Source organism: Maniola jurtina, chromosome 9, assembly GCF_905333055.1.
Source record: "Maniola jurtina chromosome 9, ilManJurt1.1, whole genome shotgun sequence".
Classification (NCBI taxonomy): domain Eukaryota; kingdom Metazoa; phylum Arthropoda; class Insecta; order Lepidoptera; family Nymphalidae; genus Maniola; species Maniola jurtina.
Window position 1 is genome coordinate 8306973 of NC_060037.1, and position 21921 is coordinate 8328893.

At 35.9% G+C, this 21921-nt stretch overlaps 1 protein-coding gene across 2 annotated transcripts in view; it reads right to left on the minus strand.

Annotated features, from left to right (window-relative positions):
• LOC123868247 (ADP-ribosylation factor-like protein 4C) overlaps positions 1-10223 on the minus strand; it is a 74850-nt gene extending 64627 nt beyond the window's left edge. For both annotated transcript variants that reach the window (XM_045910686.1, XM_045910684.1), the window contains exon 1: positions 9766-10223. The gene's annotated coding sequence lies outside the window, so the exon portion shown is untranslated. The remainder of the gene's footprint in view (positions 1-9765) is intronic.
• Positions 10224-21921: the final 11698 nt, after the last annotated feature.

The window sequence follows — 21921 nt, forward strand, 5'->3', positions numbered from 1 at the left end:
ATATGAATTAACATGGGCAGCAGTCAATATTTTATAGACTACCGCGACGCTACCTTAATCAATAAATTACGAAGCACATAGAAATAGTTGCCTGATTGTTCTTCGCCCTTTGTTTGTTCTTTAGTGGTTACCTGGGAAACTTTTTTCAAAAAGTCGAAGGGAGTTTATTAGTGTTTGATATTTTAATATTTAAAAATCCCCAACACAAAACTCTCAAAAAGTAAATAACTTTCAAACGGCTGAACTGATTTTCTTGGATTATAGCTAAGAACACTCTCGATCAAGCCACCTTTCAAACAAAAAAATAACTAAATTAAAATCGGTTCATTCGTTTAGGAGCTACGATGCCACAGACAGATACACAAAAACACACATACACACGTCAAACTTATAACACCCCTCTTTTTGGGTCGGGGGTTAAAAACCAGAAATGGGTGTACTTAATTAAAACAGCAGTCCAAGACGTATAATGCGTCAGAGCAAAAAGCTTTCTCGCAGCTCTTTCAACGAAAAATAATATTATGTCACAACAATTGTGCTAGCACTGCAATAATCAGATTACTTTAATTATTGTACTAAATTTAGTTAAGCATTTGTTTTAGTTTCAGCCCAATGTTTCAATAAAATAAGCCTCAATAGCTCAACCGGTAAAGGAGTGGACTGAAAACCGAAAGGTCGACGGTCCAAACCCCGCCCGTTGCACTATTGTCGTACCTACTCCTAGCACAAACCTGACGCTTAGTTGGAGAGAAAAGGGGAATATTAGTCATTTAACATGGCTAATATTCTTTAAAAAAAAAAAAATTTTTTTTGTCCATCACATTTTTCAGTTGATTGTGCAAGCAAAAAGCTGGTATCACACATAACGTAGCCATATCGACAGGTTTACATGTTTTACCAATCAGTGCCTGGGAGAAAAAGGACCTCTAGAAGCAGCCCCAATAGTATGGGTCGGTCATGAATAAATAGGTATGCTTCAATACTCCACAGTTTCGGATTAATCATTCTGATGTTTCGGCTCGGAAAATTGACTATTCCAACCTATATATTTTCTATAACCTCCTAAGGTAGGGTTGTACAGTTTTGTAAAATTTTAAGGCTGTCTTTATTTTAATCTGATATTTTTTGGAGGATTTTTAAGGTGATCTATAACACCAGCCCCGTCGTTACAAACTAAATTAAAATCAAACTATAGATATATAACAAATTTAAGCCTCAATAGCTCAACGGTTATAGGAGTGGACTGAATTCCTAAAGTTCGGCGGTTCAAACCCCAGCCGTTGCACTATTGTCGTACCCACAAGCTTTCACGCTTAGTTGGAGGGGAAAGGGGAATGTTAGTCATGATTAAAATGGCTAATATTCTTTAAAAAAAAAATTGAGTCGAAAATACCTAACATTATTCATACAATTTAGTTTAGTTCATACGTTAGTGTTTCTCTCAAATTGTGGTTGCAAACACATGCCAATAGCAAGTGTGAAACATTATTGACGTTACCACATACATCACAATAATTGGGAGAGTCCCTTTTCTTCATCTAAAATTACTTAAATAAGCCTCTAGTTTTGAATAGGTACAGCATTTGTCATGCCCATTATTTACCAGCAAGTACCAGCTTAAAAGGTCGTAAAACCTCATTTCGTGAATGTGAAATACTTTCGAGAAAAACTAGTAAAGAGCGTACGTTTTACATTCATAGTGTTATCGTTCCCAATACGTGACCAATTGAACTAATACTGTTACACAGCTTTATTGTATTTACGAATTTACTGTTGACTTATAACTGTGTCAAACGAAATTAACTTTCATATAAGTAGTTATATGCATGTGAAATCGATAAGTTCTATTAAACACGAAGGATATTTTATTATTGCGATTAGAATTTAGGTCACCGTATAACAAAGCCAATTTTCTAAAGCTTGGCCCCACGAGGAATATGTTCAACGATCAAGTTTCATTTAGGGGTTCCGGGTGGAGAGACCTCAGGGTCGCAAGCGTTTGAAGTGGGGTCTCCACTATCCAGCTATTCACTTTACTATCTCGTATGCGACTTCGGGAAGATGTCAGCTTGCTGTGCCAAGCTGCCATAACTTATGGCGAGATGCGAGGCAGGGGATTATTTTGCCTATGACGAGCAATAGGCGGCAAGGGTAGCATTGATGTGTTCGTGAAAGATCTTGGAGTCTCCCAATATGCACTGAGCGTGGCCACCGAGGTGATTTTAGTAGGTAAAAATCCTACATAACCCGATGTCTTTCCCTGACGAAAATTTGCGAATTTACTTGAATGAACTTAAAATCCTCTAGAATATTGGCATTCTTGACTCTACCTGAAGATCCATCAAAGCCAAACTTAAAGTTTAAGTTGCTTTTGTTCCATGTTTAACCGCCATATCGTGCCGCTAAACGCCTCCATTGCATGCCCTAATGACCTACCTTACCTACCTATTAAATAAGTAAGCTAAAGTGCTATTTCAACCTTACAAGAAAGCGTTTTATTATTCCCAGACATACCTAAGCACTTTATAACTCTGACTTTGGCCAAGCCTTTATCACTCAGGGAGATGAGCCGTGCTCAGTAGTGATCCGATGATGGGTTGATGATGATGCCATTTTAACTATTGTAAGTAGGTATAGAACGCGACAGCTTAAGATGGCAATTGGGATGGGGACCTAAATTCTAATAGACGAAGTCGCGGGCATCATCATAGTAATATTATTAATGAGATTCCATCATAAATCAGAAATTCTTGTTTTATATGAGATTTGCGTTATCCTGCTTGAGGGTTGCAGCTGCAACCTTGTAAGAATATGGCAAGAATCAAACTCCATGAAGGCGAAATAATAGTGTGTCGTTAGTCACAGATAATAATTTAAACTTTACTCGTAAATAAATAATTGTAGCCATAAGACAGTTCTAACCAGTAGCTCTGGTACTTATTAGTACATCACAGGCGTGGGCTCCAAGTGCGTGGGAAAGCGACCCAATTGGTAACACTTACTTTGCATCCGGTTGTGTTATGTTACAGGACATAGAATTATTTTAGTTTTATCCTTTGACTCGTGACTTATATTTTCTTCAAGCAATCACACTAATCTCAATAGAGCTCTAAGTACTGCGTATTCTCTTACACCCATTCCACTCATTATATTATAATAATAATAGGTATAATGAAATACTACAGGCAAAGCTGCAAGCTAATGTCAGGCATCCAATAACTTTACTGACACATGTGTAAATTAAAAATTTATAGCACCCCCGACAATTGAAGGTTACAGTAACTAGAAAAGAGCTGATAACTTTCAAACGGCTGAACCGATTTTCTTGAATTATAGCTAAGAACACTCTCGATCAAGCCACCTTTCAAACAAAAAAAAACTAAATTAAAATCGGTTCATTAGTTTAGGAGCTACGATGCCACAGACAGATACACAGATACACACGTCAAACTTATAACACCCCTCTTTTTGGGTCGGGGGTTAAAAATACAATACACATAGATGTTTGATAGAGACGGAATTTATAAGTTTGTGAAAATGGTCCCTACAATTAATTATGGGCATGTTTTCAAAAATAGGTAGGTAAGTAAAGATACAATTTTATCAACAAACGCAGTTTTTACTGTACCGCTATTGTACATACATATCTCCGCTAAGTGAACATAGCATATTGACGGTAAATGTTAACTGTAACCATTTTAAGATAAATAACAAGTGTAAATTAAAAATTTATAACACCCCCGACGATCCAAAGTATTTGAGTTTTCCAAAACATCATTTTCAAATAATTAATTATGTATTTAGGCAACGTCCATCCTTGACATTTGTCTATTGACATAATATTATGAACCTAACGGTTATCTAACCTTCTTTTCTACAAGAAAACTAGAAAAGAGCTGATAACTCTTAAACGGCTGAACCAATTTTTTTAGATTATAGCTAAGAACACTCTCGATCAAGCCACCTTTCAAACAAAAAGAACTAAATTAAAATCGGTTCATTCGTTTAGGCGCTACGATGCCACAGACAGATACACAGATACACAGGTACACAGATACACAGATACACAGACACACAGATACACAGATACACACGTCAAACTTATAACACCCCTCTTTTTGGGTCGGGGGTTAAAAACTTAAAGTAGGATTCAAAGAAGTGACATCATATTGTATTTAGAATGTTCATTACGGAAATCTATCAATAGGAAGCTTAACAAGTTTAGTTCTTTATAAAACCATTTTTAACCGACTTCAAAAAAGGAGGAGGTTCTCAATTCGTCGGAATCTTTTTTATTTTATAACCCCCGACCCAAAAAGAGGGGTGTTTTAAGTTTGACGTATGTATATGTGTATGTGTCTGTGGCATGGTAGCTCCTAAACTAATGAACCGATTTTAATTTAGTTTTTTTTTTGTTTAAAAGGTGGCTTGATCGAGAGTGTTCTTAGCTATAATCCAAGAAAATAGGTTCAGCCGTTTGAAAGTTATCAGCTCTTTTCTAGTTACTGTAGCCTTCACTTGTCGGGGGTGTTATAATTTTTTAACTTACACTTGTTTACATCTCATTTTAATGCGTTAGGTATAACCATGACGAGAGGCATTATCTATACTAATAAATATATACTAATAAATAAAATTGGAGTGTCTGTCTGTAATTTCGAAATAACTACCGCATATTAAGGTCATATGGTTATTTGAACGATACTATAACAGAATCACACGTTTTTAAAATTTTTGTCTGTCTGTCTGTCTGTCTGTCTGTCTGTCTGTCTGTCTGTCTGTCTGTCTGTCTGTCTGTCTGTCTGTCTGTTTGAAAAGGCTAATCTTCGGAACGGTTGAACCGATTTTGACGGGATTTTCACAGACAAGTAGAGGATTGACCAGGGAGTAACATAGGCTACTTTTTTAACCGACTTTCAAAAAGGGAGTTGTGTTTTTCTACCTATGTACACCGAAATCTCCGAGATTTCTGAACCGATTTGCGTCATTTCTTTTTTAATCGATAGAGGAACTTTGCGACATTGTTTCATAAAAAATTTGGATTCCAACTCCTCAATCCTGATGCTGCAGGGGATCTGACCAATCCACGCGGGCGAAGCTGCGGGCATCAGCTAGTTTTATATAATTAGGAAAACCTTGCACAAGAAACCAGAAGTTTAAATGCGTTTGCATCATACAATTTTAAAAATAGCAAATCTAGAGCAAATTAGTTTAAGGTCGCAGATAACGTAAATCTTTTAAATGTAACATAACCGACAAAGTTAATGAGCACGGCCGCCAACGTAATGCTATGTTAATTTGATATTGTGTTGATATATGGTCGTTAAATAAAGATTATAAAAATAAAGAAGCTACTTAGTTTGCTTGGAATATGGATATTTAAGACAATATTATTTTTTAAAGATTTATATAATACTAGCGACCCGCCCCGGCTTCGCACGGGTGTTCCGGGATAAAATATAGCCTATACGGGTTCGGAAGAATCCCTCTAAGTAATGGTAAAAGAAATTTTGAAATCGGTCCAGTAGTTTTTGAGCCTATTCAATACAAACATACAAAAATACAAAGGTTTCCTCTTTATAATATTAGTATGGAAGTACTTAAATGCAAATAAATTTAAATTTAAGTGCTGCGTAATTAATATTAACCACACCACCACACCACGTGCATGTGTAAAACAGTAGTTATTGTGCTAAAGTTTAATTTTAATAAGGGTCGTTAAGATTGTAATGATATCAGAAATGAAATATCAACTACAAATTGTTGAAATGAAAAAAATGATGAATCAACTACTCTGGAATTTCCGACCACAAAGCAAACCCTTTTTGAGGGTCGAAGTGGTCCAAACAACTGGGATGATTCAGGGTAAAGATATGTAAACGTTAAGATGTTTTTGAATTCAAATAACAAATAATGCATTCCGACTTTTTTTTAACGAATTGATCTTTAATATTGTAATTATTGTAAAAAAAAACAATGCCATTTGAAATACAGTAAATAATATCATACTAACACATACTTAATTGTTTGGCTTTTGGGAGTTTAGAGAGGAAGATATTGGCAATTGAGTTTGACATTTTGTATTTACGATAAACGCTTTTGTAGTTAATTTCACTATTTCATGATTTTAGCAATTCTAGCAATTCTATTATTGTTTGAGACTATCTTAATAAGCTTTTTCAATATTTGCTTGCTAAATACTTAAATAGTTGTAGTTACCTACTCGTAGATTGTATTTTTATCAAAAATCTGATTTACAATATTATCTAATTATTTAGCAAAGGGTCAGGAGTCAGGACTTTTTATTTTGATTTAAGAATATTGATCATGAAATTTTCAAATTTGTAATATCGATAGTAAGTAGATTCACTATATGCTACTGATAACAACGATTTCCAATATATATATATCAATATAGTTTATTGATAACAGCCAAATTCATACTTCCTACTAACACCGATGATAATAGTAATATTTTTGTAAGTCATTGAAAAACTTTCACATGAATTGGAAGAGAGTATTGATGTGTTGTCGTTTATCATCTTTCAGTTCATGTATAAAGTATAAATATGGATTAAGACAATGGAATATCGTCGAGCTGGCTGTCGTGGTCCGATTGTATGAAAATGTAGTGGTAATTTATACACTGTCTCATAAGAGCTATAATTATAGATCGTAATCAATTACTTATTCGATCGCACTTTCTTCTCACATACTGAGATCAACATTTTGTATAATTTAACTCGAAATCTCGTAAATATTTTAGATGATGCAGTTTTCATAAGATGCTTTGTTTGTCATATGAATAGGGAAAATAGAATCTTGTAAGTTATTTCGGTGTCATTAGCAAACATCTAGTTATTGAAATGACATCACCTGCTATGACAGCAAAGATGAATCTATGAAAAGGTTCCCTAATACTTATATTTATTCAAAAAAAAAACCATCAAATATAATAAATATAAAATATATTTTCATCTAAAGAAACTACTCAGTTACTTACTTTACCTATTGACAGAAAATATGCACTTCAAAATGAAAGAAATTCGATAAACTAAGACGCCCTTGCACAAAGACAGTTAAACTGATTTGGAGCCTATTTCACAAATGCTAGATAAACATTATCAAATGAATAAATTTAACATTTTGACAGATTCCTAGTTCAAAAACTGTCACAACGTCAGAAATCGTTAGATAAAGTTTATCCGGCGATTGTGAAACAGGCCTAAAATCAGTTTAACGCATTATATTCTTGCCAAAAAGTGACAGCATTACAAGATGGACCCTAATATAATAGGTATATAGTTCACGACAGGTTGAGATGGCAATCAGGGTATGAGGCGAGGGGCCGCCCCGCACACCCGCACGTCACTCGCGCTCGCCCGCATCGGGTTAGTGCGGGGGCTGTGCGAGTGTGCGGGGCGTTCTCTCTCCGATTGTTATTTCAACCTGTCGCTTACTATATGTGCTATTGTGCCTAACACAAAACTTTCTTAGTCGAAATCTCTTAGTATTAACAAACACTTACTAATTGCCTTACAAAATAGTAAATCCCCGAAAACATAATAGGTAGAAGGTATAACGCGTGTTAAGTTTCCTGATCAATAGCTAAAAGGAAAGGAAGTATTTGCATCTGTAGAGTCGCTTTCAGCAACAAATCTTGATTTTGCAGCGTATGTGTGCGGCCAGGTGGCGAAACTGGTTACCTCGTCTCTGCGGTCAGGTGGGTTTAGCAACTGCGCTTCCAGATTTCTTACACAATACAGTATAAAGAAGGGGTTAACATACAATAAGGGTATACCAAACAATTACACATCTGATTTAAGTAAGTTGTATGAATGAGAACTACAGGAGAGCAAGCTTTTTGTCAGCGATAGGACTCTAACCTCTATCAGGTAAAAAAAAAAAATTGATGGTAAAAATAAATCTACTAAACACACTATCTTAATCAGAACTTATTTCTAAAATAAGCTTATCTTATTAGATATACTCATAGTAAATATTGAAACAAAATTAGAAAGTGAAATCAAGACTCCGAAGTTTAAAATATCTTGCTTGAGGCGAAATATAGAATAAGTAGTTGTTGCAACAAACGAAATATCCGCAATGATCCAATTTTTTTCTCGAAAATATAAATTGCAATGTCGTAACATAACTATTTGATATATGAGTGAGAATTTACCAAATATACAGAACTTTTCAATGCTAGAAATTAGGCATACTATTAGGTATATAGGCATTATTTTAGTGTTTCGAGGAAATCAATTAAATATTATGTTTTCTGTATTTAAGTTCAACATTCCACAATTTACATGTTTTACTTATAGCATAGCAATTTTACTAAAAGCAAAGGTCAATTTCATCAAATGTTTATATTTTTATGAACGCTAACGTTACTTTAATGTAGATTTGCTTAGATCATAATTTAATGTCGACTATAACCATAAACCTTCATAACCTGCATCACCGTCTCGGTTATAATTCCATTTCGGTTAATTACTAATGCCAATCGTCCTATTGAGCAGGTAGTCAAATCCTCGGCCAAATCGTTTAAACTTAATTTTTGACCAGTTTTTCTGAGCATGAGTTTGATTGCAGATCATAAAATCTCACATGCAACAAAGTTGAGATCATTATGTTTAAACAAGTTTTTATTATGAGTAGCCATTAGCCTTTTGGATAATGATCTTTGCTCTTCTCAGTTTTTTTCTCCAGCTGTTCAGCAATCATAAACGCTTAACAAAATCAAATTAATCTTTAACTTCTGTCTGATATCAGTAACAATCATCTTATAATTACTATTCTAATTGACGATATCCTTATCATATTTATTGGCAAACTATGGGATCACGATGTAAAAGATAACTATTGATTATTCCCGAATTCCCATTAGCTAACATTAGCTGCTATTTGTCACAGGGATTGATAATATTAATGGTCTAATTTGAATTGCAAATGCTTTGAATGATGTGTACAATGCTCTTCAAAACTTTAGTATAAATTATAATATGTTAATGATTAAATTTTTAGGAGATTTCTTTTAATCAAAAAAACATGAAACAATTTAAACATTCTTCAATATAAACGTTGTTCAATAAACAATGCTAGGATTCTTTCTTTTGCGATTATGTAATTTTTGCGTAATTACCATAATGAAGAAGCAGTTTGTTAATAATCCTTTGTTCAATATCTTTTTCGCTATTTGTACTTCATAATCCTTATAATACCTCGACATAAATCTATGCACAAGGTCAGAGTAAACGAGGTCACGTAATGTTGACCCGGAAAGAAAATTGAGGGAAGCATCATGAAACTTGAGGTACCTAAATGTCGGGCTTTTTTGTAGTGGGCCCATAATGTTAATTATATGATTTATCATTATTTTCTTTTAGCAGCAGTTGCTTTTATCGTAATTTTCATTACAGGGATTCTTTTTCTAATTGAATTGCTGATCACTCATTCAGGTCATACCTCATAGCCAATGTAGGATATATAGATAACTACAACAGGATTAGGTACCTACTGTTTTATTTGCTCAATGTCAGGGCAGTTCAATAACATTGTTCTGGTCGTCAATATTCTTGGTCGTAATAAATTGCCATTTCGTTTAACTTTCAGCTCACAATAATTGTTTTCGTTTGCTTTTGGTTATGAGTATTTTCCGGAGTTCTTAATAGTATATTAGTGCAACGTCTGCATAATGTGCATAAGCTTTGTTAATCTGTTTACTGTTGTCACTCCAAATTGGTCCTTCTGTTTACTTACCGTAATGGGACGACAGTTTCCAGAGATCCCGGTTGGACCAATCAATATGCAACCGTGTTATAAGCCACACGGCAAGAGCTCTTTGCTGCTCGCAGTTGGGCATCCACTTGATTATTGATTTGCATGCTACTCTTACAGCAGAGATCACTACACTATATTTATGGTCCAATAACAAAACACAAACGACACCGTCCTATATGAATGGGACGATCAAGAGTTTCACTTGTCAATAAGCCACCGAGTTCTTATCTGTGAAGATAAGACCTTTATTGTCGTTGCACGTTTCAGCACTATCTTGATGAATAATGCAGCCCGTCGTATTCCACTGAAATATCGTATTGATTGCAGTCGGATGGAATAAAACAATGGTGTACACAGCCAAAACAATGAAGCGAGGCGTGCACCGCACGTGCCGCCTCGCCCGCGGACACCTCTGTACTGACGGCCGCGCCGGGGTGACGGGGACGAACGGACCGACTTGAGTGAGATTGCCGTTCGGGTGCATTCGCATACGACCCGATGATTTCGGTCGTCTGAGCAATTGAGCAAGGTAACCACTATGGTTTTATTTTGAAGACGCCCGTGTGTCAATGCACTGGGTGCACCTTGGACTGGTTTAACATTTATAACCCATGTACGTACGACTACGTGCATGATATCAGATATGAATTGTAATTAAAGGTGAGCATTTGGTACTTGTATCTCCATAATATAAATTCTTTGCTTCATTAGTAAAACTGGTTGAGAAGATCTGTTCACATGAAGAAAAACTCTAAGCTAAAAATACCTGACAAGATTCAAAAGCTTTCAGATTGTGATAGATGGTTAAGTAGGTAGGTATATTTACTGACATCTAAATATAAGGTGCTAGGTAAGCTTTATGGCCGGCGCATATATGGCGCAGCGCAGCGCAGAGAATGCCCGCGAAGTTTTCTAATCGCGTGACATATTACGCGAATCTACCAGAGAATGCGCGAGCACGCGCGGGACTACGCGCGGATGCGCGAGTATCCGCACGGATGAACAATTGATTTTAGATATTATTTCAATGAGGACAATGTCGATATTACATATTTTGACTGTGAAAAATGCTCTGCGCTGCGCTCCGCCATGTGTGCGCCGGCCCTTAGGGTAATTTTGACAGGAATTTCTATGATATGATTGGATATATTTTGAACCTGGAGGCAACTAGGTTGCGTTCATTACGAAATATTGTAGAAAAAACAGTTTTTTCTATATTAGCTCTACGTGGCTCTACTCTACAACCATCACTAGTTCGCTTTGGTTTGTTCTTCAATCACGGCGCAACGGAGCAACCAATCGGCGGGATTTTTGATGGTTATAGTTAAAGACCTGGAGAGCGTCATAGGCTACCTACTCTTTATCCCGGAAAATCAAAAAGTTTTCTTGGGATTTTTAAAAACTACATCCACGCGAATGAAATCGCGGGCATCAGCTAGTAGTCTATAACGTAAAGCTGTAAATATTGACTAAGCTAAGCAAATAAGTATTACAGAAAACACAGACAAGTGTCACCTTGGCTCAGAATTCCCAATTTCTTTATCTACAATCTTTGACCGTTAGGTCATCAAGCTTTTTTGCATCTATTCCACTGACCTCTATAATGAACCGTTCATAATCCAACCAGATAGTTTTCTAGTTAATGATGCGCAAATAGAAGCATTTAAGGCGTTAACAGATTATTAAAGTCCGAGAGTAATTCCACGGTAACCACAGACGCGTAACCACGAACGCGCACGTACGGGTGTACGTTATAATTTGTCTGGTTGCAAGTTGCAATACAAGAAAGAGTGAAACATTGACACTGGCTACGGTGAAGGAATCAATAAGGTCATCATAAGGCCTATGTGCCCGAGAGTTCTTCATAAGGTTCTCGTGTGTCAACTACCAATCTGCACTCTGGCCAAGTGCGGATTAGCAGACTTCAAGAGACTTGAGAACATTATGGAGAACTCTTAGGTACCTGATACCTATGCAGGTTTCCTCACGATGTTTTCCTTTACCGTTAAAGCAAGTGATAGTGAAATTGCTTAACACATTGAATGCCAGCTACGCAATATTGCGTAGGGGTATAGTAATGCAGGGGCCAAATACGTAATACAACGTAGCACTTTCTTACAATTTAAATGGGTATTTGCATTATTTGGCCTCCTGGAAAGGACGTTATTAGGTTCGTTGGCATCTCAAATAAAACATGACATGGAAAAAAAGTAACTTTATTATTTTTAAACTATTCTAAACACAACATTTATAAGGCACTAAGAAGGCCCAAATTACAGTATTATTATGAGATCAAAAATTGTTTTATAACATAAGAGATCGATAACTAACGATATAAAAAAAACAGGAACATGTGAGAACATCAACAGAATTTTTATCTAAAATTATACAAAACGAGGATCAGTGTGGTAGGTGTAAAAACAGTTTACAACACACAAGGCAGGCTTTTCCGGACAAGTAGCACATACAAAAGATGACTCCTTGCGTTTTTTATTTTTAGTGCAGACACGACAAGGCTTCGCTGGAACAGACTTCTTAGTAGGTGGGAGCTTTTCTAAGAAATGGAATTCTCTCAAGGGAACACGACTTTTACGAACGGCCGGCGATGCAGGTGGTACAGAGGGCCCAGGCAGAAACGGCGATGGGTCTGCTTGAACTTGTGCAGGGCCAGGCTGTACTGGGGGTATTTGTGGTCCAGGTGCTTCTGCAGCTGTTGGAGTAGTATCGCCACAGTTCAGCCCCAGTAGATATTTGATAAAATCTTCCCGAAACTTCAAGAGCCGTATTTTGGATGTCCGGTCTTTCAAACGTAGCAACCTATGCGCGTTTTGTACGTAAACCTCAAAAATGTGCAGTGCTAATTTTTTGTGCCATCTGAGTGTCTTTCTGAGGCAAGAATAATATGAGACCATCTGGTCCCCTCTGTCAACACCAGACGTGCCTATATTATAATCCGCAACAATGTTAGGTTTTAGTGAGACTTTTCCGTTTCTGTTCCTAACGTTCACAAGCTGAAGTTGGTGCTTATTTGAAATCACCAGAACGTCACGTTTGTCCTTCCATTTACAAACAGTGATATCGTTACAACTTTTCGCAGCTAACTCTCCACGCTTCAGCTTGGCGTTGGTAACATCCTTAGGAAGATTCTTGCGCATTTTTCGAAGTGTCCCACATATATATGTCTTTCTTTCGCTAAGACGCCTCGTCAAATCCGGAGAGTTATAAAAATTGTCCGCGTATATTGTGTGGCCTTTTTCTAAATATCCTTCCATTAGATCTAGAATAACTTCCGTGCTGTGCAGAACGCCAGGTGGCGGTCTTTCACTTTTCCCTTTATAAACTCGAATTTTCATGACTGTCCCTGAAGACTCGCATAGTTCATATAATTTTACGCCGTACTTGTGTTTTTTATTTTTGATATACTGCCGGAAAACTGAAATGGTCATCTACGTAGTACTACGTATTCCGGCACCACACATACAATTTTTAAGCGGGGTGCCGAGTACGTAGTGTTACGTAGATGACCATTTGTATGGTGGAAACCAATAACGACCTGAAAATATATCTGGCACTCAATGTGTTAAAACGTGGGCTATGAACAGATTCCTTTTAATTTTGAGATGAGACGTATACTCACTAGTGGGACAGTGATGGACGAGAGTTTGAGATTATGACGACGACGGCACACTGTAGCGCAGAGGAAGTTCAGAAGCGCGATTCGTACTCTGGCTTCACAGTGGAAACGCCTTCACACAGTTACTTGTATTACCAACCCACAGCGTCTAGGAGCCGCGTTGGACATGTTACCGACGCGCGTTGTGTGTGCTTCACTCTTTATTCCAGTCGTTATCTTCGGTCGTCGCGCCACTCTGACGTCTGGACTCTGGACTATCTGTAATGGCGACACTCCAATAAGTTTCTTTAAAGAAATCCTAAAAGCGGTCTGAAAATATAACCTTGAGTCGTTTCAAGATTCTTTTATTCGTTTAGTAAATAAACACAGCAGCCAAGTGGGGTAGTATATGAAAGGGCTTTACCTGTAAATTCTAAAACAGATTTTTATTTATTTTTATGCCTAATAGTTTTTGATTTCTTGTGCAAAATGTTGGAAAAAATACCCGAACACGGAACCCTCAGTGCGCGACTGACTCGCACTTGATCGGTTTTTTAATTTTAAAATCTTTTAAAATATTTGGCGTTGTTCCACTAAAGCAGTTTATGAAAACAAAAGACTTCTAAATTGGTTTAATTTATGCTACAATACTCTTCCCACAAGATTCTAATATAGCTAGAGCCATTCAAGTAATTAAAAGTATTTATTTGTCACTATCACAGAGATGAGACGAGTGGTATTCAATCTTGTTGCCTAAGGCCACTAAAGCTCAAATAGGGAGGTGTATTCATTCGGTATAACAGGGCTCTCTCCGTCACTTACTCCATACAATCGTAGTCCCAATTTCATTTGAATATTAAGCAACCAAAGGCCATGAAATTTTGCAAACATATTCTAGAAACTAATATCTGTGCCTGAGGTGTTTTAAAAAATTTTTCTAAAAATATGTAGTTTTAAAATTACAGGGACTAAAAGATGTGTATGTGAATTTTTAAGACCGCGTAACTTTGAAACCGAATATGTATTTTAACGGAAATCTGGAAAACCGCAGGCATAGATATTAGTTCCCGGACTACAAAATTCCATTGAGTATGATTGGTTAGTATTCCAATGAGAGATGAACTACGTTTGTATGGAGCGAGTGACAGAGAGACCCCTCTTAAGAGGGCTCTCTCCGTCACTCGTTTCATACAATCGTAGTTCCAATTTCATTTGAATATTAAGCAACCAAAGTCCATGAAATTTTGCAAACATATTCTAGAAACTAATATCTATGTCTGTGGTTTTCCAGATTTCTGTTAAAATATTCGGTTTCAAAGTTACGCGGTCTTAAAAATTTTCATACAAATCTTTGAGCCCCTGTAATTTTAAAACTACATATTTTTAGAAAAATCTAAAACACCACAGACACAGATATTAGTTTCTAGAATATGTCTGCAAAATTTCAAGGACTTTGGTTGCTTAATATTCAAATGAAATTGGAACTACGATTGTGTGAAGCGAGTGACGGAGAGAGCCCTGTTAAGCATGAAAACATTCTTATAATTCTAAGACGTTGATGTATTAACCTCTTAAGAGTGTCTGCCTATGAACTTTAATCTGACTTTATTGTAGTAACATTTTATCAAACTCTCTGATGCACCGACTCGAACTTAATTAACGAAGAAATAAATAATCTGCTATCATTTCTATATACTTATAATAAAACTGTAATTGGACCATTTCTGTAGATATAATATATACCTACTTACGAGTATAATTTAAATTTTAATCGGAAAAACAGTTACTTGTTTCTAATTTTTGTCTGTGCCTTTGTCTATGCGCACTTAACACTAAAACTACTGGATAGATTTGAATGCAAATTCGTATACTTCTGGCTGAGACTCTGGATCAATTATATCACTGCCCTTTTTTATAAATACCTGCTACACTATTTATAAATGCGAAATTTTGTTTGTGTGTTAGTTTGTCCTTCTATCACGTCGCAACGGAGCAACGGATCGGCGTGATTTTTTTGTATGGATATAGATAAAGACTTCAAAAATCAAAAAGTTCCCACGGGATTCTAAAAATCTAAATTCAAGCGCTTGGAGTCGCGGGCATCAACTAGTTTAGAATAATTTTTATCTAGGGGCGTTCGGAGTAGGGAATAAAAATATGTCAATGTTACTCCATAATTCCGTCAAATCTAAAATAATTTGGGTCAATTTTTTTAGGGTTTCCAGGTTGGTTGTACTTACTATACTTACCTATAAAAAATCCTTGAAAAATAAGTTGTACAAACCTGTGTATCAAGTTCAGTTAAGTTCTTACATTGTATTTTGAGTAGGTATAGAGCAATCCACAAACGCATTTATCTCTGCCACGGAACCCTAGTTCTCACTAAAAGTTATTTTTGTAAGTTCGATGTCATTACAAGCTAATAGTAGACGAGGGTGAAACTTAACCGCTAAATCATTAGGTTTCATTATTAACGAGACGGAGGGTGGAATGGTATTTAAATGGCAATATGTTGTGGCGTGGTTGAGGCTTAACTTACACATATATAAATGATATTTTTATATTCTTGATATATGTGCTAACAGTATCAAGCTACGTAAAAAATGGGTGCCATTTTTCATATAGAACAAATTTTACCAAATTACTATTAGGTATTCGCCTCGATTTATCTCATCAGCATTGGGATAATTTATCTATTCCATATTGATTCCATTTCTTTCCATAGACACCATTTCCACATTTTCGACTTTCGTGAGAAGTTTTCGTTTCATTTCTTTAGGTGTATTTACAAAAAACGTAACCAAAAAGGTATCCACTTTTTCTTAGGTAGAGAATATTTTATTTGTGGTTTTATTTATTTATTTATACACAAAAACATTTTTTTAAAATTTTTCTTACATATTATAATTCTATCATTTCTTTAAAATATAAATGCAAACAGTCATGGAACAGAATCAGCTTTGTTCGGCGGCATTCCCTTAAGGTAATTGCTATTTGACAAATCGCAAAAATGCTGTACTTTGAAGTAAATTGTTTATTTTTCTAAAGCATTAACAGCTATTAAATACATGCAATTAAAAACTTCAGTTTGTGAAGATTATAAGGGCCTCTTTTAATTTAGTATACATTATCCCAATAAATAAAAAAAACAAGTTGAAAACATTGCTGTTCGCAACTTGTTCTGTAAAAATTTTCTTTAACATCTTGATACTTTGAAGCCAACCTCCAGAAAATGATATGTTTAGGTTTAGCAATCAATTTGAACTGTTAGTTTTATACTAAATGTTTTTCATTTCTTAAATAATCTAAAACTAACCAAAAAACTTCCTGTGCTATTTATTTTCTTGCAGGCGCTCTATGGAATTCAGTGTCCACTGGACTGTCATGGCGGAAGGACTGTGCGCGTCATTTCGTCGCAAAATATTATTTAAAATGAATTTAAGCTTATTATTTTTGAATGAAAGTTGTGTTTATAATCGTTGAAAAATAAAATAGGGATTTTTTCATTTCTAAATGAAGCCTGCTTATATACTAAAATTTATTCTAAAGTTACGGTTTTACCAGGTAAATACTCGGAGGTTGTCATAGATTATGATGACAGATAGTAAGTGTTCTAAATAGGTATTATACCTATGTTTTTTAGGAGATAGCGCGCCTCGTTTCGGGCGCCGTGTTCCGAAATGGATTTCGTAGTAGTGCAAGTTTGGTGCAAGCCCCACATGACGGAGGTGTATGCGTCAGGCATTTCCTGTGTACAAAAAAAGACCTATATTTCGGATCCATTTTTCATCACTGACATCATGCACTATTCAAAGACGGGTCTTCAAGCATTGAGGAATTTTGGACGAGAGACATCTCGAAGGTTCCCGAAGGCTGCCTAACTGAGTTAGATTTGTCGGCTAGCTAGCTTTTATTGAAATTGGACCTACTTAGCTGGATTGTGTGTTAGAGATTTCTTATGAGATATTATATGTACATAATATAACCATCATAAGAAAGCTCAGATTCATGCTGCGGGCAATGGGGAGAGCCTAAAGGTTGGAACGCCATTTCGGCGGCCGTGTTTCATAATAAAGAATACGATGCGGAGAGAGATGTCACTCTCAAGGTCTTTAAATGTATCCATGCAAAAAACCACGTCGACTGGTTGCTCCGTTGCAGCGTGATTGAATATTAAACCAACAAACACACTTTCGCATTTGAAATATGGCCAGTGATTATAAGAAACAGTTTAAATCTCTCTCTGCTCTCCGAGAGACGTTAGGCAAAGTGAACACGAATTATGACACTTCTGTGTTCTTATACAAGCTTAGGTCTCTCAATTTTGTCAATTAATGTCAAATTTCTTTCTCAGATCAAAACCTAGTAAGTGGTTTAAATTCAAGAGAAGTTTAGGAACAAACCTTTGAGAACATGAAAAACTTGCAGGTATGCAGGTTTCCTCACGATGTTTTCCTTCGCCGTTAAAGCAAGTGATATTAAATTGCTTAAAACGCACATAACTGAAAAGTTAGTAGTGCGTGATTCCGGGATCGAACCCCCGACCTTCGATTAGGAGGCGGACGTTCTAACCACTAGGCTATGACAGTTTTTAAATTAAAGGGGTTTAAATATTTTAGTGTGAAGACTGGCCTACACATTTATTCATTACATGTGCATCATTTTCTTTTTTAGGGTTCCGTACCTCAAAATGAAAAACGGAGCTCTTAAAGGATCACTTTGTTGTCTGTCCATTTGTCCGTCTGTCCGTCAAGAAAACCTATACAGTACTTCCCGTTGATCTAGAATCACGAAATTTGTTCTCGGATTTATTCCTTTACTTGGGCTATGGGAGTTGAGACCTATCTACCTGCCCATAATTCTAGGTTAACGGGAAATACCCTATCGGTTTTCTTGACAGACACGACAGACGGACAGACGGACAGAAAGACAGACATCAAAGTGATCCTATAAGGGTCCCGTGTTTCCTTTTGAGATATGGAACCCTAAAAACATTATGTAAGTATGCAAAGTATTTCCCTTGCAAACCATATTTAACAGTTGACATGTAGAGGTCATTGACTTTTCCTATCTTACTTTTAAGTTTTAATGCATTATTAAGTATTTACTGTTTTGACATGGTATTTAGATAATGGGTGATATTTATTTTATTTAATCTAATTCCTTTGAAAAACTTAGTAAGGCGCATTAATCTATAAAAAACCTAGCGAGTTCATAGACTTACTATGTTTTAAAATGGTCAAAGCGACTTACTAGCTTTTAATTTTACTTTAATGTGGGTGTCCTTACAATACAACGGGACATACTATGAAAGTTAGGCTTATGACATAAAACGATTTTCGGAAAAATGACATTTACTTTGTTTTGATATGGGGCGGTCGATATAATTAGGTACTAGGGTAAAGGCTCAAGTAAATTAACAGATTGGACGTTTTTACATGTATTAAGAGCTGGAATAAAAAACCGGCTGATATACCTTTTTTAAATATTTTCTTACAAATTCTTACACTTTTTTCAATTTCAATTTCAAAACCGTGTTCCGTTCAAACCGTTCAAAAGTGCGTGTGCGTGCGTCCATGTGTGTGTGAGAGTATATACTTGTCTGTATGTTTGTACGAGCGTTTGTGAGTGTGGTATTGCGTTGTATAACCACATGAGTAGCGAACAGAGTCAAAGCTTCATACAAGCGCGCTACGATAGGTACACTACTACAAGCTTGAGGCGCGTGTGTGCGTGAGCGCAGGCGCTACGTCGCGTACGGAGAGAAATCGGTTTATACCGGCTCGGCCTGTGCTCAAGCTCAGGGGCTGCAGTACACGTCGCGCGTCGTGTTTTCATTTAATTTAATGTTAATGATAATAATTTAAATAGTGTTTAAAATCTATTTTCTTGAACTGTCATAGATTTTGTTCAAAATCAATATCTGAGGATCCCTAGGATCACAAAACAGGAAATTGTTACCAAAACTTAAAACAGTTGGCACCATTTTGTAATTCTTTGTTAATTGACCGATTTCGTTCAAAATCGATATTTAGAGCTCCCTGGGATCACAAAATAAGAAACTGTTACCAAAATTTAAAAAAGTCGACGCCATTTTGAAATTCTTTGTTAATTGACCGATTTCGTTCAAAATCGATATTTAGAGCTCCCTGGGATCACAAAAAAGGAAACTGTTACCAAAATTTAAAAAAGTCGACGCCATTTTGAAATTCTTTGTTAATTGACCGATTTCGTTCAAAATCGATATTTAGAGCTCCCTGGGATCACAAAATAAGAAACTGTTACCAAAATTTAAAAAAGTCGACGCCATTTTGAAATTCTTTGTTAATTGACAGATTTCGTTCAAAATCGATATTTAGAGCTCCCTGGGATCACAAAATAAGAAACTGTTACCAAAATTTAAAAAAGTCGACGCCATTTTGAAATTCTTTGTTGATTGACCGATTTCGTTCAAAATCGATATTTAGAGCTCCCTGGGATCACAAAAAAGGAAACTGTTACCAAAATTTAAAAAAGTCGACGCCATTTTGAAATTCTTTGTTAATTGACCGATTTCGTTCAAAATCGATATTTAGAGCTCCCTGGGATCACAAAAAAGGAAACTGTTACCAAAATTTAAAAAAGTCGACGCCATTTTGAAATTCTTTGTTAATTGACCGATTTCGTTCAAAATCGATATTTAGAGCTCCCTGGGATCACAAAATAAGAAACTGTTACCAAAATTTAAAAAAGTCGACGCCATTTTGAAATTCTTTGTTAATTGACAGATTTCGTTCAAAATCGATATTTAGAGCTCCCTGGGATCACAAAATAAGAAACTGTTACCAAAATTTAAAAAAGTCGACGCCATTTTGTAATTCTTTGTTAATTGACCGATTTCGTTCAAAATCGATATTTAGAGCTCCCTGGGATCACAAAATAAGAAACTGTTACCAAAATTTAAAAAAGTCGACGCCATTTTGAAATTCTTTGTTAATTGACCGATTTCGTTCAAAATCGATATTTAGAGCTCCCTGGGATCACAAAAAAGGAAACTGTTACCAAAATTTAAAACAGTCGACGCCATTTTGAAATTCTTTGTTAATTGACCGATTTCGTTCAAAATCGATATTTAGAGCTCCCTGGGATCACAAAATAAGAAACTGTTACCAAAATTTAAAAAAGTCGACGCCATTTTGAAATTCTTTGTTGATTGACCGATTTCGTTCAAAATCGATATTTAGAGCTCCCTGGGATCACAAAAAAGGAAACTGTTACCAAAATTTAAAAAAGTCGACGCCATTTTGAAATTCTTTGTTAATTGACCGATTTCGTTCAAAATCGATATTTAGAGCTCCCTGGGATCACAAAATAAGAAACTGTTACCAAAATTTAAAAAAGTCGACGCCATTTTGAAATTCTTTGTTAATTGACCGATTTCGTTCAAAATCGATATTTAGAGCTCCCTGGGATCACAAAATAAGAAACTGTTACCAAAATTTAAAAAAGTCGACGCCATTTTGAAATTCTTTGTTGATTGACCGATTTCGTTCAAAATCGATATTTAGAGTTCCCTGGGATCACAAAAAAGGAAACTGTTACCAGAATTTAAAAAAGTCGACGCCATTTTGAAATTCTTTATTAATTGACCGATTTCGTTCAAAATCGATATTTAGAGCTCCCTGGCATCACAAAAAAGGAAACTGTTACCAAAATTTAAAAAATATTTTTAACCGACTTCAAAAAAAGGAAGAGGTTCTGAATTCCTCGTTATCTTTTTTTTTTAATGTATGTTCCCCGATTACTCAAAGACGCCTGGACCAATTTGGATTTTTTTTCATTTGGATTTGGATCAGACAAGTAATTTCCAAAATTTATCGAGGTGTTAACATCAAGAAGAACATCTGCAAGTTATTCCAATCATTTTTGTACCATTTGGTGGCGAGTACGTATTAAAGAATGTCGTGCAAGTGTGTCCAACTTTGTAAAACAAGCATACTCGGGCTACTTTGAGAACCTATTAGCAGCTAACAGCAAGGCCTGGACTCCAAATTTTTATATGTGGAAGCTGTATTTCCTCATTGCGTTTATGAGCAAATAAGAATAGACCCTACTTTTACTAAAAAAAAGTATTATAATTTGGCGCGAACCATCTAAACACCATGATGATTATTATTTCTGCATTGTGAATATAACCAGAAGAAACAGCAAAAAAATTGTTCCAAGCGACTCTATTGTAACTTGCAGTCTACAATTAGAACGATTCTGACTTCTGGTGATAAATCTGTACCTCAGCCCCAACCCAGTACCTCCAATCTACTTCAAGAACTTTCAGAAGGTAGTGACGATGTAGTGACTTTTACATCTCAACTTAGACTATTCAATCAAAATGCTTTGGACCACTTAATGAGAGATCTTAGATTGTCTAAAAAGCATCAGAACATGTGGCTTCTCGGCTCAAAGGAACAAATCTGATAACATGTGTTACGGTATATTGTTCTCACTACTCTCAAAACATTCAGCAGCTGATGTTGCACTTCCAG